The sequence below is a fragment of the Bufo gargarizans genome, chromosome 1 (assembly GCF_014858855.1).
Source record: "Bufo gargarizans isolate SCDJY-AF-19 chromosome 1, ASM1485885v1, whole genome shotgun sequence".
NCBI classification, from domain to species: domain Eukaryota; kingdom Metazoa; phylum Chordata; class Amphibia; order Anura; family Bufonidae; genus Bufo; species Bufo gargarizans.
The window spans coordinates 653,805,236-653,821,280 of NC_058080.1; the positions used below are offsets into that span (position 1 = coordinate 653,805,236).

At 43.0% G+C, this 16,045-nt stretch overlaps 1 protein-coding gene across 3 annotated transcripts in view; it reads right to left on the reverse strand.

The window, feature by feature from the left end:
• Positions 1-420: 420 nt before the first annotated feature.
• ATG10 (autophagy related 10) overlaps positions 421-16,045 on the reverse strand; it is a 171,421-nt gene continuing 155,796 nt past the window's right edge. For 2 of the 3 annotated variants that reach the window (XM_044291590.1, XM_044291566.1), the window contains one exon: positions 421-955. The gene's annotated coding sequence lies outside the window, so the exon portion shown is untranslated. Of the gene's footprint in view, positions 956-3,241; positions 3,314-16,045 lie in introns of those variants that run through there. The other variant, XM_044291583.1, reaches the window with a different exon arrangement.

Genomic DNA, 16,045 nt, shown 5'->3' on the forward strand with positions numbered 1-16,045 from the left:
AAGCTTATATAGAGCCTGGGTCACATGCTGCACTGGCCAATCACAGCCATGCCATTAGTAGGCATGCCTGTGATGGCTTCTAAGGTCAGACAGTTAAACGCTTGTTGATTGGCTGCTCTGCAGCCTTTCAAAAAGCGCAGAGAAAGTGCCGAACACCAAACCCGAACTTTTACTGAAATGTTCGGGTTTGGGTCCATGGTCCAAAAATCCTAAAGTTCGGTTCGGTCGCTCAACCCTAATCATGGGTACTGATGAAAAAAAATCTAGAATATTTGCGATTATGAAGATATAGCACTATATTCTAGATATTCATGAATTCTCAAATTGCCAATATTCGCGATAAAAATTTGTGATTAGAATATTCGCAATGAACACTACTAATCATATTGAACACAAATGTATTATCATACAAACTATGTTTTTACATTTTATTGTCAAATGCTTCTTAAGTGTTTACATACTGATACTCTAATACTTTTTCATTGCTTCAGTCGTAATTGAAGCAGACCACAATAACATATACACAGTACAGTTTCTAGGAAAAGTGAGGCTTACAATTATTTTTGTTCCAAAAGCTTTGACTTTTATTCCATTTGGGTTTACTTTGCAACGGTTTAATTAACCAATCTTGTCAAATACATTTTAATGACTATGTCTGCATGACCCAGTAGCCTTGATGAGAACTTGTTCCACTTCATTAGGGTTCTAGCTATTGTTGGTTAGTAATGTGTGATTGGCCAAAGAGCTGCATCACAGTTGTATCGGTGGCTTCCACGGTACATTAAGATTTGCTAACCACACTCCATCAACATGCGGCAGAGTGACAAACAGAGCGGGAGGTACAGTATGAATGGTGGGCGTGAGATGACAGTGTTCTCCAGCTTAACATGTGATTTCCCTGGAGCCGATCTCAGACGTAGAACGATGAACTGGGTTCTCAGTTTGGCCTGTAATCCTAGAATGAACAATGGGCTGGTGTTAGGATATGTACAAAATGTGCAGAAACTGGTGACATTTTAATGCTGCCTTATGATGCAAAACCAATATAAGAAAACATTGGAGATGCCTGTTATGCTAAACAATATCCAAAGGAAATTAGATTATTAATTCCAAATGTTCTGGCAAGATACCCACCTTAGCTTTGCCAACACAACGTTGGCGAACGGCACTGAATCCCCACGAAGAGAAAAGAGCTTAATAGCTTAATGTAATATGGCATGTTTAGAGCGAAGTATATGAATAAAAGTCAAAACGTAGGGATGGATTACAGGGCCAGAAATCAATAAAATTCTACACAAAGTATTGCCCATAAGAAACAGCATTGTTTACTGCTTAAACACCCAAGTTAAACAAATATTACAAATACTACTAAATGCTATTTGTAATAAGCATAAAGAAGAAACAGAATACAATCTATGTAGTAAACCATAATACAGTGTCCTCTGGTGCTAATAAATGTGGCCTTATAAAAGAAACATATTCCTCTGGATCAACTTGCAGGATGACAGGCCGAACTGGATGGACAAATGTCTTTTTTCGGCCTTATGTACTATGTTACTATGTATATAAAATAAAAATGTCCAGCGTTTTTAAGAACATGAGATTTTCTATATTTTTTCCCCCTTTTTTAATGGGTTCAGGGCCGCTCAGACTATATACATTTGGGCGATCCATGCTCATCTCTCCAATGATCTTCATAAGTGATATTGCAAATGGCCTCGATAATAAGGTTTGTCTTTTTGCTGATGACACAAAGATATGTAACAGGGTTGATGTTCCTGGAGGGAAACGCCAAATGGAAAAGGATTTCGGAAAACTAGAAGAATGGTCAGAACTCTGGCAACTGAAATTTAATGTTGATAAGTGCAAGATAATGCACCTGGGCGTAAAAACCCAAGAGCAGAATATAAAATCAGTGATACAGTCCTAACCTCAGTATCTGAGGAAAGGGATTTAGGAGTAATTATTTCAGAAGACTTAAAGGTGGGAAGACAATGTAATAGAGCAGCATGAAATGCCAGCAGAATGCTTGGATGTATAGGGAGAGGTATAAGCAGTAGAAAGAGTGAAGTGCTGATGCCGCTGTACAGAGCACTGGTGAGACCTCACCTGGAGTATTGTGCTCAGTACTGGAGACCATATCTCCAGAAGGATATAGATACTTTGGAGAGAGTTCAGAGAAGAGCTACTAAACTAGTACATGGATTGCAGGATAAAACTTACCAGGAAAGGTTAAAGGACCTTAACATGTATAGCTTGGAAGAAAGACGAGACAGAGGGGATATGATAGAAACTTTTAAATACATAAAGGGAATCAACAAGGTAAAAGAGGAGAGAATATTTAAAAGAAGAAAAACTACCACAAGAGGACATAGTTTTAAATTAGAGGGGCAAAGGTTTAAAAGTAATATCAGGAAGTATTACTTTACTGAGAGAGTAGTGGATGCATGGAATAGCCTTCCTGCAGAAGTGGTAGCTGCAAATACAGTGGAGGAGTTTAAGCATGCATGGGATAGGCATAAGGCCATCCTTCATATAAGATAGGGTCAGGGGCCCATTCATAGTATTCAGTATATTGGGCAGACTAGATGGGCCAAATGGTTCTTATCTGCCGACACATTCTATGTTTCTATGTTTCTGAACCTGCTTGGAGAGAAAGTAGCTGCACACAGATTGGAGCTGGTGTTCTATGACCGGCTTCCCATTGAGAAGTCAGTCAGAAACAGTTGATTACTAAATGAGTGCTGTATATACAGATGAGGCAAATAGCCACGACGCTTCCTGCTGGTCCTAGCGATCACATGACTTAGCAGACCCCTGGTCAGCTCTGCAATGAGGCTGATCAGCCTTGTACAACTTTTTTGGGGATTGCATTTTACCCTGTAACTGGGGCTCATATGTAAGCCCCAGTTAAAGATGAAATAAGCAATAAAAAAGAAAAGATGGAATGTTAAAATGCATCCTAAAGTGTAAAATAAAATTACAAAAATTAAGACAGTTCAAAAATAAAAGTAATAATAAAAAAAAAGTAATAATAAAAAGAATGCCACTACTAGCCCACACGTAGCTTCCAGCTGCCGTAAACTATATATATCCTTTATAAAAACAACCATAATGGAAGAGGGATACAATTTTCAAATGTATTTTATTTGCTTTTACGACGTGTATTTTTTATTTATTTTTTACAATAAAGCCCCATGTATCACTGAAAAACAGAAAAAAAAAAATTACAGTTTTCAATATCATGTGTATTTTAAAAAAAAATTGGACGGATCTTGAACTTGAAGAGAATCTCTACCAACAAGATTATTATCTAGAAGAAGGAATGGGAAAGAAAGGTGCATTTTATTAAAAAGAACCTGTCACCACAAAATGAAGTGCAATCTGTAGACAGTATGCAATAGAGCAGGAGGAGCTCAGCAGATTGGCATACAGTATGGTGGGAAAAGATTAGGCAGTGTGGTGTGGATCTCCATAAAAAGACCAGTCTTATATCAAGACGTATTAGCAATGCCCCATGCGAAAGGATATGCAAAGAGGTATCTCCCAAGAAAAATAGCTATCTCGCTAGCGCCACCTTGTGGAAGTGGCTCCCTATGAGACAAAATCCGACTTGGAATATGACAAGGGGAAAATGCCAAGCTTTACCAACATGCAGGAAGCATATAGAACTTGTGGGTATACATAATTATAAGATTATACTGCTATACTACTGCACTAGACTATACATCAAACCTGACAAGTGAGATACAGAAAACACAATGGGGAGATTTATCAAAAATGGTGTAAAGTACAACTGGCTTAGTTGCCCATAGCATCCAATCTGATCCCACTTCATTTTTCAGAGCTCCTTTGGAAAATGAAAGGTGCAATCTGATTGGTTGCTATGGGCAACAAAGCCAGTTTTTCTTTACACCAGTTTTTAAAAATCTCCCGCAGAGTATCAGCCGATTGTGCCAGTTCTAGTGGCCCGTGTGAATGATAGAATATTTGAAGACTATTATGAGGTTAGTCAAATATAATAGTAAAAATACACCAAAACGCAAAAAGTTATTTTCAGTTCTAGTGGCCAGCAACTCCACCCCCCCGCCCATTCTGCGGGACCTGCAAAAGGAAGCTTACTTACCTGCTTCACAGTGCTGGCTCCCAGCTTCTTCTCCCAGCCTGCGATGCTCTTCGGAGCTCCAGCATTGTCAACATCCGATTTGCAAATCACAGGTCGCGGTGCTGTCGGGTTCCCCGTGTGTCATGACAAATGGTCGCAAGGGAAGCCTGACACTGCCACGTCCTGTGATTTACTGTGGCATTGTCAAACCAGATGTTGACATCACTGGGACTCCAAGGAGCATCGCAGGCCTGGAATAGGAGTGAGGAGCTGGCGCCAGGAAGCAGGTAAGTAAGCTACCCTTTGTAGGTCCTACACAATGGGGAAGGGAGTTGTCAAATCTCCCCCCATTCTGCACAACTCCTTTAAGCAAATGTAATTCTCCTATACATCCCTTTAAAAAAAAAAAAAAAGTCACCTCCCATTGTTTACCTTAGTTATTCACATTATCCCAATATTCGTTATTACATTTATTTTGGCATTTTTGATGGTATCATAAAATTGCAATTAGTCGGTCATTTATTTTTATTTTTTATACAGCAACACTGGGTGGGCACAGCAAAAGAAAAATAGCTATCTCGCTAGCGCCACCTTGTGGAAGTGGCTCCCTATGAGACAAAATCCGACTTGGAATATGACAAGGGGAAAATGCCAAGCTTTACCAACATGCAGGAAGCATATAGAACTTGTGGGTATACATAATTATAAGATTATACTGCTATACTACTGCACTAGACTATACATCAAACCTGACAAGTGAGATACAGAAAACACAATGGGGAGATTTATCAAAAATGGTGTAAAGTACAACTGGCTTAGTTGCCCATAGCATCCAATCTGATCCCACTTCATTTTTCAGAGCTCCTTTGGAAAATGAAAGGTGGAATCTGATTGGTTGCTATGGGCAACAAAGCCAGTTTTTCTTTACACCAGTTTTTAAAAATCTCCCGCAGAGTATCAGCCGATTGTGCCAGTTCTAGTGGCCCGTGTGAATGATAGAATATTTGAAGACTATTGTGGGGTTAGTCAAATATAATAGTAAAAATACACCAAAACGCAAAAAGTTATTTTCAGTTCTAGTGGCCAGAAGACACACCTAGGTTTTAGAGGAGGACAATAAGAAAAAAATTTTTTTTCAATAGACCAGCATCAGACCTCTAATGTTAATCAGACCTCAGATCACAGCCCCAATCAGACCCCCAATGTAATAAGACCCTCAGTCAGATCTCAGATCAGACCCCAATGTTAATAAGATCCCAATAAGACCTCAGATCAGACCCACAATAAGACCTCAGCTCAGACCCCAACGTGAATGACACCGAATCAGACTTTAGATAAGAGCCGCAATATAAATAAGACTCCCCATTCAGACCTCAGATGAGACCTCCATACTTCAGATCAGACCACCATACTTCAGATCAGACCCCCATACTTTACATCAGACCCCTATGCCTCAGATCAGACCCCCATGCCTCAGAGCAAATAAAAAAAAAAAATCAACTTACCTCTCCTCCTCCGGACGCCACGGGCTCTCAGGATCCAACTCTCTCTCTCTTCTTCCTGCCGTGCACTGTGCTGTGACCCGATGCGCACAGCCTGAGGTCACAGAGCGTCCTCATGCTGTGCACAATCACAGCACGGCCAACGGCAGAGGACCAGGAAGCGGTGAGTACAGACCCCAAGGAGCGCAGCATTCACCACTTCCCGATCCTCCGGTGCTAATGAGCACTTCCATTAGTATTCGCCGCAAAAAAAGCTGGGAATTTTTCCCGCACTTTTGGGGGGAAAAAGTGCTTCTTATGGAGCGAAAAATACGGTACCTACAGTAACTGGCTGACTGTAGATATGGTCCTTAATATGCTAAAAACGTGAACAAGGCCCTGGGTCCAGATGGATTACATGATATAGATCTAAAGGAACTCACTTCAGTTATTGCTTTGCCTCTGTTTATATATTTCCAGATTCTTTAATGACAGGCATTGTACCAAGGGACTGGTGAAAGGCAGATATGGTGCCCATTTTCAAAAAGGATGCTAGGTCTTCAACAGGAAATTATAGACCAGTAAGTTTAAGATCCATTGTAGGTAAAATGTTTGAGGGCCTTCTACGAGACTCCTTACAGGATTATTTAACTGTCAATAATATTATAAGTCATAGCCAACATGGTTTTACTAAGAACAGAAGCGGTCACATTAACCTGATTTGTTTTTATGAGGAGGTGAGTAAAAACCTAGACAGAGGGAGTGCTGTGGATATTGTGTTTTTGGACTTTGCAAAGGTGTTTGATACTGACCCACACGGACAACTAATGGGAAAATTGAGGTCTATTGGTTTAGAAAATATAATTTGTAATTGGATTTAAAATTGGCTTCATTGTGCCGTTATGCAGTATGGGACCAGTGTATACAATGAAGAGGCCATAGCACTCGCACAAGCACCCTGCCCCTTCAGCTGATCAGACCCCCACTGATCTAATGGTGATGGCCTATCCTAACGATAGGCAACCCGTTTTAAAAAGTTGGATAACCCCTTTAATAATAAATCTACACAATGCAGGAATATAGAGGAATGACATAAGCTCCTGCTTGCACAGAAGCATATTCTGACATGCCGATCTGCACACGCCTGCCAAGATATACAGTACCTTGCAATGAAATTCTTTATTTTGACAGAAAGTAACTATTTCATGGTGAAAATTTCTGGACTGGCGTCTGTAGATGAAACATGGGCACAGTCCCAATGACCTCAGACTCCTTTGTAGCACCTGGAATTTTTTTCCTTCGTGAATTTCATTAGGCTTCGCTTTTTTCCTTCCAAGTATAATGCTGCAGATTTAATTATCACAGAATGGCTCTTCTGATTTGATGCCAATCATTTCTGCAGTTATACGCTGGTAATCTGCACCATAGCTTCTAGGATTTCAAAGCAGGTGAAAGGAATGTAGTAATGCAGACCGACTAAGAATACACAAATACATTAAAGGGGTTTCTGAAAGCAAAAAAGGTCTTGTCTCGGGGTTGTGTGTCTGGTATTCAACTGAATCGGGCTGAGATGCAATGCCAAATACAACCCATGAATAAGGGTGGCACTATTACTTAAAAGAGTTATCTAGGATTTTACTACTGCTGACCTATCCTCAAGGACAGGTCATCAGTATCTGATCGGTGGGGATCTGACACCTGGGAACCCCACCAATCTTGTGAGCGCCGCTGTCTTTTGGCAGCTTACCAAGCACAGTGCCATAAATTGTATAGCGGCTGTGCTTGGTATCTCAGCACCACTGCCTTCTCAAACAGCTGAACGTCAGGGGTCCCGGGTGTCAGATCACCACCAATCAGATACTGATGACCTATCCTGAAGATAGGTCATCAGTAAACAAAATTTCGGGAAAACCCCTTTAAAGATGGATGGTCCTTGGTCAACCCCTTTAAATGTGTCGAAATAATGGGTGGCAGGAACATTTTCACACTTCTGACATGTAAAAATGAACAAAATCGATATAATAAAAACTCATTGAAGATAACTAGTGAGTGTATGGAGGCTTATTTTCAAGCAATGCTCCTGGCATGCAAATGAACTTCTGGCAGTCAAACCAAAGACTTCTCCAAAGGTAAGAGCAACCCTTCTGCAGGGCCCAAGGTCATCTGAAAATGTCATTCTGCCTTAGGGTACGGCCACACATATTAATGAAGACCGCACTGTATAGTCCTTCTTCATTGTTAATAGCCACGCAGCACCTTTAAACAGGGGCTGATGCTGTATATGGGGTTTGGCTGGTTAGGTGGGGGTTCAATATGCATATTATTGCTGTTTTGCCTGCAATCTCCTGCAGGTTATTTGACAGTTAACACAGAACAGAATATTAATCAGCTCCGGCATACCCACTTCTCCAACCCCAGCGCTCTCTGGCACTACAGGTGGGAGCCCTTCTTCTGCAATCTGCTTTTCCTCCTTTTCCACATCATCTAATATCGGTGAGAATACAGTATGTCATCAGGAATATCCAGCTTACGGCATACATATTAGGACATCGTCAGACATCATCCACAACTCCATCCTCCGTCAGGCAAAACTCCATCAGCCCTCAGACATCAGACAAAACTCCGTCCTCCGTCAGGCAAAACTCCATCAGACATCAGACAAAACTCCGTCTTCCGTCAGACAAAACTCCATCAGCCCTCAGACATCAGACAAAACTCCGTCCTCCGTCACCCAAAACTCCATCAGACCTCAGACATCAGACAAAACTCCGTCCTCCATCAGGCAAAACTCCATCAGACCTCAGACATCAGACACAACTCCGTCCTCCGTCACCCAAAACTCCATCAGACCTCAGACATCAGACAAAACTCCGTCCTCCGTCACCCAAAACTCCATCAGACCTCAGACATCAGACAAAACTCCGTCCTCCGTCACCAAAAACTCCATCAGACCTCAGACATCAGACAAAACTCCGTCCTCCGTCACCCAAAACTCCATCAGACCTCAGACATCAGACAAAACTCCGTCCTCCGTCACCCAAAACTCCATCAGACCTCAGACATCAGACAAAACTCCGTCCTCCGTCAGGCAAAACTCCATCAGACCTCAGACATCAGACAAAACTCTGTCCTCCGTCAGGCAAAACTCCATCAGACCTCAGACATCAGCTAAAACTCTGTCCTCCCTCAGACATCAGCCAAAACTCCGTCCTCCCTAACTCAAAATACGCCCTACTACACACACTCTTCACCTGACGGAGCTGCTAGCTGCTGGAGAGGCAAAGGACCTGTGATGACGTCATGACCATGTGACGAGTCACGTGTGTGGGAGGGGTCAGATGTGCACAGCAGCTGGTAGAGTGTACAGAACAGTAGCCATCAAATAGAGCTCTGTACTAGAGATGTGTGTGTAACCTGCATGTAGCAGAGCTGTGTACTGTGTTACAGAGATGTATGTGTAACCTGCATGTAGCAGAGCTGTGTACTGTGTAGCAGATCTGTATGTGTAACCTGCAGGTAGCAGAGCTGTGTACTGTGTTACAGAGATGTATGTGTAACCTGCATGTAGCAGAGCTGTGTACTGTGTAGCAGAGCTGTATGTGTAACCTGCATGTAGCAGAGCTGTGAACTGTGTAGCAGAGCTGTATGTGTAACCTGCATGTAGCAGAGCTGTGTACTGTGTTACAGGGATGTATATGCAACCTGCAGGTAGCAGTGCTGTGTACTGTGTAGCAGAGATGTGTACTGTGTTACAGAGATGTGTGTGTAACCTGCATGTAGCAGAGCTGTGTACTGTGTATATAGAGCAGTGTGTGTAACCTGCATGTAGCAGAGCTGTGTACTGTGTTACAGAGATGTGTGTGTAACCTGCATGTAGCAGAGCTGTGTACTGTGTTACAGGGATGTATGTGCAACCTGCAGGTAGCAGAGCTGTGTACTGTGTATATAGAGCAGTTTGTCTAACCGCATGTAGCAGAGCTGTGTACTGTGTTACAGAGATGTGTGTGTAACCTGGGAACTATAAAAAAGTGTAAAAAAACCCCATAAATATTCAGATCACCCCCCTTTTCCCAAAATTAAAATAAAAGACACATCATGGGTTTCGCAATGTGTAAAAACGCCCATTGTATAAAAATATATTCCCCATACGGCAAACAGCAAAACAGAAAAAAAAAAAGAGTCCAAATGTCCGATTCGCCGTTTTTGGTCACTTCATTTGCTACAAAAATGTAAATAAAAAGTGATCAAAAAGTCTTAAACACCCCAGAATGGTATCAGTAAACAGTTTAGATTGCCCCGCAAAAAATGAGCCCCCATCCAGCTCTGTACACATAATTACAAAAAAGTTATGGGGCTCAAAATATGGCGACAAAAAAAATCGGATATTTTAATTTTTTGATCACTATTAAAACGCAAGAAAAACTATACATATAAGGTATTGCCGGATTCGATCTGACCTGTAGAATAAAAGTAACCAGTCAGTTTTATCGCACATCGAATGTTGTAAATAAAAATCACGTAAAACTGTGGTGGAATTGCTTTTTTTTTTTCAACAGGAAGAATGGGCAGTTTTACCATCTGAGAAAATAAAGAGCCTCATCCATAACTACCACAAAAGACTTCAAGCTGTCATTGATGTTAAAGGGGGCAATACATGGTATTAATAACTGGGGCGTGTAAACTTCTGATCAGGGTCATTTGGGGAGTTTGTGTTGTGATTATGATTTATAAAGAGTAAACACCGTTGTTTGACATAAATGGCTTCAGCCGACCACTAACCGTGAGCGAGAGAAAAGTGTCTGTGGTATCATTCATATTCTCTGCACAATGGTTAAAGGGGTATTCTCATCTTAATGATCACCGGTAAATCTGTTAATGATTTGACAGTGACCATTTTTCTAAATACATTTTATTACCCAATTCCCATCCTTTTTTTAGAAAATAAGTCCCCTCTTACCTGATGATGTCTTTGGTCTCCCCTGGTCACGGCCACCTCTCCTGTCGAATCCAGCCGGGCCACGCTTGCGCAGAAGACGGAAAATTCTCTCCCGGCTGGGCCGCGCAATGTCCTGAACGCGCATGCCACCGCGCATGCGCCATGATGACTTCTTCCTGGCCAGTATAGTACAGAGCCGCGAATGCGCACGCCGACTCTGTACTATACAGGCCAGGAATAAGTCACCATGGCACATGCGCGGCGCTGTGCGCGTTCAGGACATTGTGCGGCCCGGCCGGGAGAGAATCTTCAGTCTTCTGCGCAAGCGCGGCCCGGCCGGGAGAAGAATACAGGAAGTGAACGTCACGCTCAAGGAAGGTAAGTATAAAAAAGGGAAGATGAGAATACCCCTTTAAGAAATCATAAATTCTGCAAGGGTATGTAAACTTATCAGCACAACTGTAAGTAGCTGTGTGATATAAATCTGTGGAATATGGGAAGCACAAGAGGATGTGCACCTTAAATCCCATCTTTGTAAGGCCTCTTGCACATGGTCGTATTGTGGACCACATACGGCGGTTCCGCAATACACAGGGCACCAGCCGTGTGCATCCCGCATCCGTGATGTCGACCCATTCACTTGAACGGAACAGAAACACGGATCGGATCCCCACAGAAGCACTACAGAGTGCTTCCGTGGTGTTTCTGGCCATGCCTCCGCACAGCAAAAAAGTAGAACATATTTACGGACCCATTCAAGTTGAATGGGTCTGGATCTGTCCCGGCTGCTGCACGCACGTTGCCCGTGCATTCGGGACTGCAAATTGCTGTCCCCAATGCACGGAATGGACCAACAACGTTCATGTGCAAGAGGCCTAACACTTGTGATCTGTGTGAAGCGGCATATATGCATTCATGTTGCATGTATTTATTAATTAGGGTTACCAATTCTGAGTAACTCGGAGTGACAGGAGATTTACAGAATCAGATTTTTTTTTTTTGTCGTCATATTTTGACCTCTCTAACTTTTTTGTAATTATGTGTACAGAGCTGGATGGGGGCTCATTTTTTGCGGGGCAATCTGAACTTTTCACTGATACCATTCTGGGGTGTTTAAGACTTTTTGATCACTTTTTATTTACATTTTTGTAGCAAATGAAGCGACCAAAAACGGCGAATCGGACATTTGGACTCTTTTTTTTCTTCTGTTTTGCCGTTTGCCGTATGGGGAATATATTTTTATACAATGGGTGTTTTTACACATTGCGACACCCATGATGTGTATTTTTTTAGTTCTTTTATTTTCATTTTGGGAAAAGGGGGGTGATCTGAATTTTTATGTTTTATTTTACACTTTTTTATAGTTCCCAGGTTACACACACATCTCTGTTACACAGTAAAAAGCTCTGCTACATGCGGTTACACACACATCCCTGTAACACAGTACACAGCCTGCTACATGCAGGTTACACATACAGCTCCGCTACACAGCACACAGCTCTGATACATGCAGATTACACATACAGCTCTGCTACACAGTACACAGCTCTGCTACATTCAGGTTACAAATACAGCTCTGCTACACAGTACACAGCACTGCTACATGCAGGTTACACATACAGCTCTGCTACACAGTACACAGCTCTGCTACATGCAGGTTACTCATACAGCTCTGCTACACAGTACACAGCTCTGCTACATGCAGGTTACACATACAGCACTGCTACACAGTACACAGCTCTGCTACATGCAGGTTACACATACAGCTCTGCTACACAGTACACAGCTCTGCTACATGCAGGTTACACATACAGATCTGCTACACAGTACACAGCTCTGCTACCTGCAGTTTACACATACAGATCTGCTACACAGTACACAGCTCTGCTACCTGCAGGTTACACATACATCTTTGTAACACAGTACACAGCTCTGCTACATGCAGGTTACACATACAGCTCTGCTACACAGTACACAGCACTGCTACATGCAGGTTACACATACAGCTCTGCTACACAGTACACAGCACTGCTACATGCAGGTTACACATACAGCACTGCTACACAGTACACAGCTCTGCTACATGCAGGTTACACATACAGCCCTGCTACACAGTACACAGCTCTGCTACATGCAGGTTACACATACAGATCTGCTACACAGTACACAGCTCTGCTACCTGCAGGTTACACATACAGATCTGCTACACAGTACACAGCTCTGCTACCTGCAGGTTACACATACATCTCTGTAACACAGTACACAGCTCTGCTACATGCAGGTTACACATACAGATCTACTACACAGTACACAGCTCTGCTACCTGCAGGTTACACATACAGATCTGCTACACGGTACACAGCTCTGCTACCTGCAGGTTACACATACAGATCTGCTACCTGCAGGTTACACATACATCTCTGTAACACAGTACACAGCTCTGCTACATGCAGGTTACACATACATCTCTGTAACACAGTACACAGCTCTGCTACATGCAGGTTACACACACATCTCTAGTACAGAGCTCTATTTGATGGCTACTGTTCTGTACACTCTACCAGCTGCTGTGCACATCTGACCCCTCCCACACACGTGACTCGTCACATGGTCATGACGTCATCACAGGTCCTTTGCCTCTCCAGCAGCTAGCAGCTCCGTCAGGTGAAGAGTGTGTGTAGTAGGGCGTATTTTGAGTTAGGGAGGACGGAGTTTTGGCTGATGTCTGAGGGAGGACAGAGTTTTAGCTGATGTCTGAGGTCTGATGGAGTTTTGCCTGACGGAGGACGGAGTTTTGTCTGATGTCTGAGGTCTGATGGAGTTTTGCCTGACGGAGGACGGAGTTTTGTCTGATGTCTGAGGTCTGATGGAGTTTTGGGTGACGGAGGACGGAGTTTTGTCTGATGTCTGAGGTCTGATGGAGTTTTGGGTGACGGAGGACGGAGTTTTGTCTGATGTCTGAGGTCTGATGGAGTTTTGCCTGACGGAGGACGGAGTTTTGTCTGATGTCTGAGGTCTGATGGAGTTTTGGGTGACGGAGGGCGGAGTTTTGTCTGATGTCTGAGGTCTGATGGAGTTTTGGGTGATGGAGGACGGAGTTTTGTCTGATGTCTGAGGTCTGATGGAGTTTTGGGTGACGGAGGACGGAGTTGTGTCTGATGTCTGAGGTCTGATGGAGTTTTGCCTGATGGAGGACGGAGTTTTGTCTGATGTCTGAGGTCTGATGGAGTTTTGGGTGACGGAGGACGGAGTTTTGTCTGATGTTTGAGGTCTGATGGAGTTTTGGGTGACGGAGGACGGAGTTTTGTCTGATGTCTGATGGAGTTTTGCCTGACGGAGGACGGAGTTTTGTCTGATGTCTGAGGGCTGATTGAGTTTTGCCTGACGGAGGATGGAGTTGTGGATGATGTCTGACGATGTCCTAATATGTATGCCGTACCAGCTCCTCATCTCACTTTTCTAGGACATGGAGACTTTGAAGGTTGATTTGAAAAAAGTTAAGCCTGCCAGATGACGATGGTCATCATTAAGACCTGGCCACCCTAAGCAGGGCCGGCTCCAGGTTCATGCGGGCCCATGGGCCCATGGGCAATAAAGTCTCAGTGGGTCCCCTTGTGGCATTTGACACTGCGCTTACAGTAATGAATATTATTGTAAATAATAATGTATGTATTATAGATTAAATACCTTACACAGAGCATGCTACTGAGCATGCTATTCAGTAGGACTATCAGCTGTGTATCCACCTGACTTCTCCACAACGCAACTGATGGTCCCAACCCCATTTATAAGGCAAGAAATCCCACTTATTAAACCTGACAGGGCACACCTGTGAAGTGAAAACCATTTCAGGTGACTACCTCTTGAAGCTCATCAAGGGAATGCCAATAGTGTGCAAAGCAGTAATCAAAGCAAAAGGTGGCTACTTTGAAGAACCTAGAATATGACATATTTTCAGTTGTTTCACATGTTTTTGTTATGTATATAATTCCAAATGTGTTAATTCATAGTTTTGATGCCTTCAGTGTGAATCTACAATTTTCATAGTCATGAAAATAAAGAAAACTCTTTGAATGAGAAGGTGTGTCCAAACCTTTGGTCTGTACTGTATGTGTATCATTCCTTATGTGTTTACTTTTATTTTCTACCCAGTGTTTCAGTCCCTCAGGTCTACTCACTGATATGTTTCCCCTCACGGTAAATATGCCAAAATATGCCACCTTCATAGTAGATATGCCAAGATATGTGCCCCCTCACAGTAGATATGCCAAGATATGTGCCCCCCTAACAGTAGATATGCCAAGATATGTGACCTCTTACGGTGGATATGCCAAGATATGGGACCTCTTACGGTGGATATGCCAAGATATGTGCCCCGTGCCCCTTTCACAGTGGTTATGCCCAAATGTGCCCCCTTTACAGGAAGTGAAAAAAAAAAAACAATAAATACTCCTCGCCTCAATCACCTGGCTCCTCCCATGATCTGCACTCCCCATCAGCAGAAGCAGGATACTGTGACACATCACACTGCTGTGTAGGAGGAGCAGAGGCCGATTCCCAGCCTGCCCCTCTCCTCCTTCTACACAGATCAGCAGGACGATGTGTGAGGACATCATGCTGCTGCTGCTGAGCGCTGGCGGCTCAATTGTGGAGCGGGGAGCAAATAGTTCCCTGCTTCAGTGGGTGCCTACGGTGTTTGGCACCTGGGGCGGGTCCTTTCTCTGGCACCCACCCCAATACTTTAAAAAAACTGAATTAGTCTTACCGGTAATTCAGTTTCCATGAATCCACCATGACGGCAACCAAGTAGAGAGATTGACCCCTGACCTTTGTAGGGGCAGGAACAGAGAAAGGTTAAATTGCCCCCTATCACCACCATTCACCAGTGTGTTACTAGATTGCAGTGCTCCATAACCCGTGTGTAGATAAATTTATATATATATAAATTGGGGGGGGGGGTTATTGTGCCGTCATGGTGGATTCATGGAAACTGAATTACCGGTAAGACTAACTCCGGTTTTCCATTTCACCACCATGACAGCAACCAAGTAGAGACCTAACAGATTACTAATATTAAGGGGAGGCTACGGCTTGTAGGACTTTACGCCCAAATGATAGCTCCAAGGACCTTGACAGGTCTAATCTGTAATGTTTTACAAAGGTGTTCATACTGGACCAGGTTACAGCCCTGCATATCTTCTCTAAAGAAGCTCCTGCTTTTTCTGCATATGATGATGACCTGGCCCTGGTAGAATGTGCTTTTATTTCAACGGGGCTATCGAGGCCCTGAATTCTGTAACAATCTGAAATGGTCTGTTTAATCCATCTAGCGGTGGATGACTTTGATACCACTTTTCCTTTATTTTTTCCCGAAAATTGGACTAACAGGTTATCTACTAATCAAAACCCTTTAGTGACTTCTAAGTATCTGAGGACAATTCTCCTGACATCAAGGGAATGCAATTTCCTCTCTCTAGAATTTTTAGGATCCGTACAAAAGGAAGGTAGTACTATTTCTTGTTC